Source organism: Meriones unguiculatus, chromosome 20 (assembly GCF_030254825.1).
Source record: "Meriones unguiculatus strain TT.TT164.6M chromosome 20, Bangor_MerUng_6.1, whole genome shotgun sequence".
NCBI lineage: Eukaryota > Metazoa > Chordata > Mammalia > Rodentia > Muridae > Meriones > Meriones unguiculatus.
In genome coordinates this window covers 56,115,716-56,123,737 of record NC_083367.1, presented here as the reverse complement: position 1 = coordinate 56,123,737, position 8,022 = coordinate 56,115,716, and positions in this window count along the sequence as shown.

Genomic DNA, 8,022 nt, shown 5'->3' with positions numbered 1-8,022 from the left:
TCCACACTTGGCAGGACTGGCCAAGCTTGAGCACCTAAGACTAACCAGTTATCTTACTTTATAGCTTCCTCATCCAATCCTAAGTTGCCAAAACTACAACTTTAAATTTCCCGCAATTTTTCTTTTAAAAACCTAAAGGCCTTTGTCTCCCGGTGCCACTCTTTGCTGACCGGCAGGGGTTACCCCATTGCGCAATGGTTAATAAACCTCTTGCTTTTGCAACGGGTCTTGGTCTGGGGGAGTTTCTGGGAAGGGCGCGATTGGACTCCTGAGCTGTGAGACCCCAGGTCTTACATAGTTCCTGGGAAATAACAAGCCACATGTTTTCACTCCCCTAAACAAGTTGGTTTGACCTCTCTACAGCAGATGTGGAGTTTGCCCTGCTGAGTTTCCATCTTACTTTGGTCCAGTATTCCCTCATTATGCTCCCTTTCCTCCCTTTAGGAATGGTAATGTATGTGCTGTGCTGTTGTATGTTAGAAGTATATAATTTGCTTTTTTTTATTTTGATGTGCCACTACAGCCAGCTAACTTGATCAATCTTTTTTCTTTTTCTTTTTCTCTTTCTTTCCTTCCTTCCTTCCTTCCTTCCTTCCTTCCTTCCTTCCTTCCTTCCTTCTGTTTTCCTCCTCCTCCTTCTTGTTTTGAGATAGGGCTTCTCTGTGTGGCCTTGGCTATCTTGGAGCTCACTTGGTAGACCAGGCTGGCCTCAAATTCACAGAGATCTGCCTGTCTCTGCCTCCTGAGTGTTGGGATTGAAGGCATGTGCCATCACCACTTATTTTTATTATTTCTTGCCATTGACTGGCTTTGGATTTGGTTTGTTCTTGGTTTTTCCAACTTTTTTTGTTTGCTTGTTTGTTTTGTTTTGTTTTTGAGACAGGGCTTCTCTGCATAAAAGCCTTGGCTCTCTTGGACTCACTTTGTAGACTAAGCTGTCCTTGAACCCACAGAGGTCTGCAAACATGCCTCTGCCTTCCTAATGCTGCGATTAAAGGCTTGCACCACTGTGTCCAGCTGTTTTTCCCACTTTGTGAGTTGCATCATAAGCTAATTATTTTTACTCTTTCTGACTTTTGGTGTAGGCAGTTAAAGCTATAAATGTCTCTTATGAGAATGCTTTCAGTGTGTCCCAGACGTTTTGTTGTGTTGAGTTCTCCTTTTAATTTAGTTCCAGGGAGTTTTTTTTTTTTTCTTGATTTCTTTTTTGACCCATTCATCATTCAGTAATGAGTTGTTTAATCTCCATAAGTTTTCATATTTACTGAAGATGTTTTGCTGTCAATTTTGTTATATCATGGCCAGATAGGACACAATGTTGCAGGTGTTTTTTCCTCCCAATCCCAAGCTTCCAGAATAAAGACTCATAAGAGTTAAGGATATTTACAAATACATAGGCCATATAGCTAGGTTCTTCTCTAACTAGCTCATAACTTAAAACAACCTACTTATTCTAATCTATATTCTGCCACGTGGCTAGTTACCTGAGCTCAGGTCTCATGTCTTCTTCACATGTTGCTGACAAATCTCCTGCCTGGCTCTCTCTCAGGATTCTTTCTCCTATTGGATGTCCCACCTTCTAGTCTGCCTTTTCCTATTGGCCATACATAGGTCTCTTAATTGACAGGCGATGCATTCATACAAAACATAAGCTATTCTCTCTACAATTATAAGGAATAATGTCAATCTTTTTTAATTAAAAAAGATTTGTTTTATATTCCAAGATGTGGACTGTTTTAGAAAAGTTTCTGTGTGCTGCTGAGTAGAATGCAGTCTTTGGGGTTTGGATAGAATGTTCTGTAGCTATCTGTTCAGTCCATTTGATGTATGATGTCAATTGATTCTGCTATTTTCCTGTTTATTTTTGTCCAGACGACCTTTCTATTGGAGAAAGTGGGGTTTTGAAATTATTTACAATTAGTGGATGGATGTTAATCTTAATTCCAGTAGTAGAATTTTTATGAAATTGGGCTCCTCTGAGTTTGGCATATATATTTTTTAGAATAGAAATGTTTTCATGGTTAGCTGTTTCCTTGAATTATAAAATATTTTTTTGTAACTCTTCTGATTAGTTTTAGCTTGAAGTCTATTTTGTCAGATATTCAGGTAGTGACACCGGCTTGCTTCCTGGTCCTATTTGATTGGAGTATGGTTGTCTGTTGTTGTTTGATACAGGGTTTCTCCATGTAGCCTTGGCTGTCCTGAAACTCATGCCATGGACCAGGCTGGCCTCAAACTCAGAGATCCACTTGCCTCTGCCTCCCAAGTGCTGAGATTAAAGGTGTTTACCACCATTGCCAGACTTTGTTTATTTTTTTACTCTAAGGTGGTGCCTATCTTTAAAACTGCTAAGTGTTTCTGGTAGGTAGCAGATACAGGGATTGGAATTTTGGCCCATTAAGTCAATCTGTGGCTTTTGCTTGGAGAACGGAGGCCATTAGTTAAAGTTATTATTGAGATATAATTGTTGTGATCATTGGTTTGTGGATTTTGTTGTTTTTCCTCAGTGGTTTTTGTGTTTTAATAATTATGGCTTCATATTTACTTCCATGATTTCTCTGCTATGTTCATTCCTCTCTTGAAATAATGTTTCCTGTATTTTTCTTAGGCTTTGGTTTGTTGGATATAAATTTTCCTAGGCTGTTTATGTCATGGGATTTTTTTTCTTTATCTTTCAATCATTCGCAGATAGTTTAATAGAACATATTATTTTAGATTGTCTGTCACAGTCGTTTAGGACTTGGAATGCACTGTTTCAGGCTCTTCTGGCTTTTAAATTTTCCATTGAAAAATCAGCCATTATTCTAACCAGTTTTTCTTACATGTGACTTATATACAAGGACTTACATATGTTTTTCTCTTGAAGATTTCTATATACTATCTTTGTTATGTATACTTAGTGTTTTAACTTTGATATACTGTGGGGATTTTTTTTTTCTATTCTCGACTGTATGCCTCTTGTATTTGTATGGATGTGTCTTTCCTTAGTTTGGAGAAGATTTTTTCTTTGTTTTTGTTTTTTCATGGTGTCCTACGTTTCCTGTATGTTCCTTTCCTGTATTTTTAATTTTTCATTCGCCTTGTTAATTGGTCTAGATTCTCTAATTTACCTTTGAAATCTAATATTCTATCTTCTGTTTGATTCGTTTTATTTGTAAGGCTTTCCTTTGACTTTTCTAATTATGCTATTGGATTTTTCAATTTCATCTTCATTTCAGTTTGACTCCTCTTCAATATTTTAATCTCTTGATTGAATTTCAGTCTCAGGTCTTGGATTGTCTTTGTCATTCCCAAACATTTCTATGTAACTGGTAGGTTTTGGAGAGAAGGTACTGGCTTGATCTTTCATATTGTTGGTATTTTTGTGATCTGGGCATGTGGACTTCCTCTGTTAGTTCTAAGTTTGTGGATGGAGCAGGTTGAGCAAGAAGAGAAGATATGGGGTGGGGTGGGTCTAGGAATTATAAATGCATTGAGTGGAATGAAGTCAGGTGGGCACAGGGGACCTGGCTGGTATACAGAAAGTGCTTCCTGTTCCAAACTGGGGAGTGTGGGACTAGACAGGTCCCTATATTACTTAGACTCTTAGACAGTTAGAAAGGTTGGATGTGACATGGAAGAATCCTATGGTTTGGTTATTTGGTAGGAAGGACACTGGCCCAAGCCTAGAGCTTCTCTGTAATCAATGCAGGAAGAGCCAGACTAGGCTGGTGCAATGGTTCTGGAATCAAGGCTAACATGGATGAGGGGGTCAGGGGTACCCACTGGGTTATACCGTGGAGGAAGATGTGGGATGTCTGGGTATGAGTCGGATGGTGGAGGCATTGCACAGTGTCTGATGGCTGGATTCAGGGTTTGGCCTGGAGGATGCCTAGAGGTTGGCTATGTCTCAGGAGGAGATGGTGGCACCAGTGGGCTAGTTCTGAGCACAGTATGTGGGACCTTGAGGAAGTCTAGAGGTCAGCTGCTGCAAGGTGCAGGCAGCCAGACTAGTCTGGAACTCTGGCTGTGGGACCCAGACTAGATCTTGTGGGTTGCAGGGGTTGGGGTGGGGGTGGGGTAAAAATATGAGGTGGTAGTGGATGGTCCCCAGGCTAACGCCTAGAGGAGGATGTGGGAAGTCTAGGTATGGAATTGGGGGATGGAGGTAGGGCCTCAATAGTCCTTTTTAAAGGAGACATTGTTCTACATTTTAGTTAGTATATATTAATTTTACAAAACAGTTGGTTTTATTGTGACATTTTCACACATGTATGTAAGGTATTTATCTTCACTATTACCCGCATTTGTCCTTGGTCACTAATTCTCTAACCCTATTCCATAACCAATCCTCCTTCTACATTCACGTCCTCTTTTATTTACATTCCCACATATAAAAGATAACCTACAATACTAGTTTCTAAATCTGGCTTATTTTGCTAAGCATGATATCTAATTGCATCTACTTTCTTGCAAATGACATAATTCTGTTCTTAATGGCTAAGTTAGTCTCTGCTATTATTTATCATCTATCGATCATTTATCTATCTACACACACACACACACACACACACACGGCACTAGGATTGCTTGAGAGGGATGGACTACTTTCTTTCCCTGATTGGCAGCCCCAAATAAACACACCCATATATACATATACAAATAAAGTTGTTATGGGTTCAGAATTAGCTGCATATTGATCACTCGAACACCAGACTCAGACTGATGGAAGTTTATTGAACGCTGAACAAAACCTGAACAGTAAGAGACACAATCTGGTCTTGGGAGCTAGACTGTGATGCTGGTCTCTTTCTTTTTCCTTCTTCCTTTCTTTCTTTTTCTTTTAAGATGGTAATATTTCATTTATACAATATTCTGTCTGCATGTACACCTACATACCACAAGAGGGCACCAGATCTCATTATAGATGGTTATGAGCCACCATGTGCTAGGAGTTGAACTCAGGAGGTTTGGAAGAACAGCCAGTGCTCTTAACCTCTGAGCCATCTCTCCAGCCCCACCAATCTAGGACAGGCTTTTTATATGAAAAACCATAATCAGGTAACCAGGCATAGGAAGCAAGGAGGGAGGGGGCAGCATTACATCATTTTGGCTAGCTAAACATAGTTGATTTTGTTCCAAGTATATTGTATCTAGGTAGCTAGACAAAGCATTTAAAGCTGATTGGCTAGGATATAGGCTTGGGGACTTTCCAGTTCCCCACCGTGCTGGGAGAAAGGAACTTAGCAGGATATTGCTGTCTTAACTCTAATAGCATATACATTTATCTTTAACTCAAGTAGAACATACACTTATTATCTATTGTTTTATTCTAAGCAGCAAGTATTGAACTAGACTAGTCTCAGACATGTAGGACCTGAGAACTTGAACTTAATTTCACCTTATGATAAAAATGGAGAGTTGGAGGCAAAATGTCTTCTGACATGCTAAAGGGGATGGCAGGTGTTAACAGAGGAGCTACAGTTATGCTAGGAACTAAAGTAGGTTTCAATCGAGTTAAGCAGGTTACAACAAAGTATGCACAGGTGTGTAGGTTTGCTTTTATAATTATCCCACATGCAATAATTCATATACCTAGGCCACATTCATAAATATTTTCATACATGCATATAAGGTACAAAAAACACAGCCACCCATGTACTCATACATGTGCACACACGACCCTGTCTGGATTTCATCTCCAAATTTTCAGAAGTTGGAAGAAATCAAGAGCCAAGGGAGAAGCCTAGCAAGAGAACAGACAAAAGAAAAAGCCTCACTTCTCAGGTAACTGTGGAATCCTCTTCCCTGCCCCAGTGTCCTGGATAGTTTTATGTCAAGTATATACAAGCTAGAGTGTCTTTAGAAGAGGGCCTCTCTATTGAGAAAATGTCTCCACCAGATGCCTGTAGTGAATTTTCTCAATTAATGATTGATGTGGAAGGGCCAGTTCATTGTAGGTGGTACTGCATCTGGGCTGGTGGTCTTGGGTGCTATAAGAGAGCAGGTTGAGCAAGCCATGAGGAGCAAATCAGTAAGCAGTGCTTCTGCAGGGCCTCTGAATTAGCTCCTGTCTCCAGATTCCTTCCCTGCTTAAGTTCCTGCCTAGACTTCCTTCAGTGATAGACTGTAAGGTGAAAGTGTATGATGAAATAAACCTTTTTTCCCCCTTTGCCAGGTTTCTCTTGGCTATTGTGTCTTATTACACAATAAAAACAATAACTAAGACCCCCCGGTTATACCTCAAATCCCAAGATAGTTCTCTCCGAGCCCCAGACTTGATTCTTGATCATCTTCGTTGTTGTTGGATTGTTTTTGAGATAGGGTTTCTCTGTGTAGCTCTCTGAATGGCCTACATGTTCACTCTGTAGAACAGGCTCAACTTAAACTCTCAGAAATTCACCTGCTTCTGCCTTCCAAGTCCTGGAATTAAAGGTGTGCACCTCCATGCCGGGCTATGTGTTAGAAGGAACCTACTGTTTGAGGCTGCAGCCCTCCCAGTGTGGATAGCTATTCTGAACTCAGTGTTAAGGTGCAGGAGTCCCTCTCCCCAGCAGGGCCTCCTGCTCTCTGCCTGACTTCATCTGGAGAGTGTCTCTAAACATAGATGCCCCTAACCACATAGGATATATGGCCTTTGACACAGCTCCCTGCTAGCCCCCTCCCCGAGCCTATGATAGGAACGTGCTGTTTAATGCAAATCAAGCATCCTTGAAATGCCTAGCTTTAACCAATTATGTACACCTATCCTTGGAGCTCCCCACCCACTCCCCAAAGGGTATAGAACCTTTGCTCTCTGGAATTAAAGTTGAACCAGCTCCCTGAAGTGGTTCCCAGAGTGTTTGACCTCCGTTGTGCTAACAGCCTTCCAAGCTCTGTGCCTAGCCTTCTGTTCTTCCTGCCTTTGTGGCCTGGTGGCCAACAGCTCCCGAGTGAGGAAGAAAACCACACTTATGATTCTTTAATATTCTAACTGTAGTGACCTTGTTATGTCCAAGTCTCGAGGATCCCAAAGACCACCAAGGAGCTGATTCCGATGCAAACGCAGTGGGTTCTTTTATTACAAGCTCAAGTGCAGGCCCACACTGTCACTACTGCAGCAGTTCTGGAGTGTAGAGCCCTGAGCTTAGGGAGAGAGGAGTTTTTATTTGTGGTTACAGCAAGGCTCCGGAAATTCCAGCTTAGCAGTTACACAACTGGGTGACATTCAGCAAGGGCAAGCTTGTTACAAAGTGATTGTGGCTAACTAATATGACTAACACAGATCAAGCAATCTATAGACCTCAGGAATGTTAGGTATTTCCATGCCAGGAAAGTTCTACTACCAGGTTGGTGGGCTGCCCAACAGATGCCCCATCCTAAGATAGGATACCTTCCCATTCTTGTGGTTACCTCCAGGCTACTCCTTGGGTAGGGGACATTACTGTCTTGTTCCTGGAATTGGTGACCTATGGCCTAGTTCCTGCTGACTTTGGGAAGGGGTGCGTGTAGGGCCTGGCTCTCTCATCCTCAGACTTGTATCTTTCTAGAAACTGAAAGTCCACATGAGAGACCAAAGACTTAAAAATCAGTGGGTATTGTTTGAAAGCTTAAAGCACAAGCCTGAAAGAAGGCTAGCTAGGTGGAGACATGTTCAGCCACCTGCAGGGAAGAACTAGCCTTACTGCATTCTTTTCCTGCCCACTAGATATACAGCTGCTAGGAAACCAGCCTAGATCTCCCCTCTCCCCTAGGAAGGGAAGCCAGACCACTAGTGGCTTGGGGGCCTTCCTATAGCCAATCAATTCAAAATGCAACATCCCCTTTTGTGTTTGAACCAATAGACACTTGCTAGGCAGGAATCCCCCTGCTTTGGGCATACTAGGAGGGTCTGGACTCTTTAAATCACCCAACTAACTTGAGCAAGAGGCTCTCCGCTCTCACTCCTTCAGCGGTGTGTGAGCCCAAGCTGTAGCCTGTAATAAAAAAATCCTCATGTATTTTGCAATGGACTCAACTCCTGATGGTGGTCTTGCGAATGGGGCACAGCACATGAAGAACCTA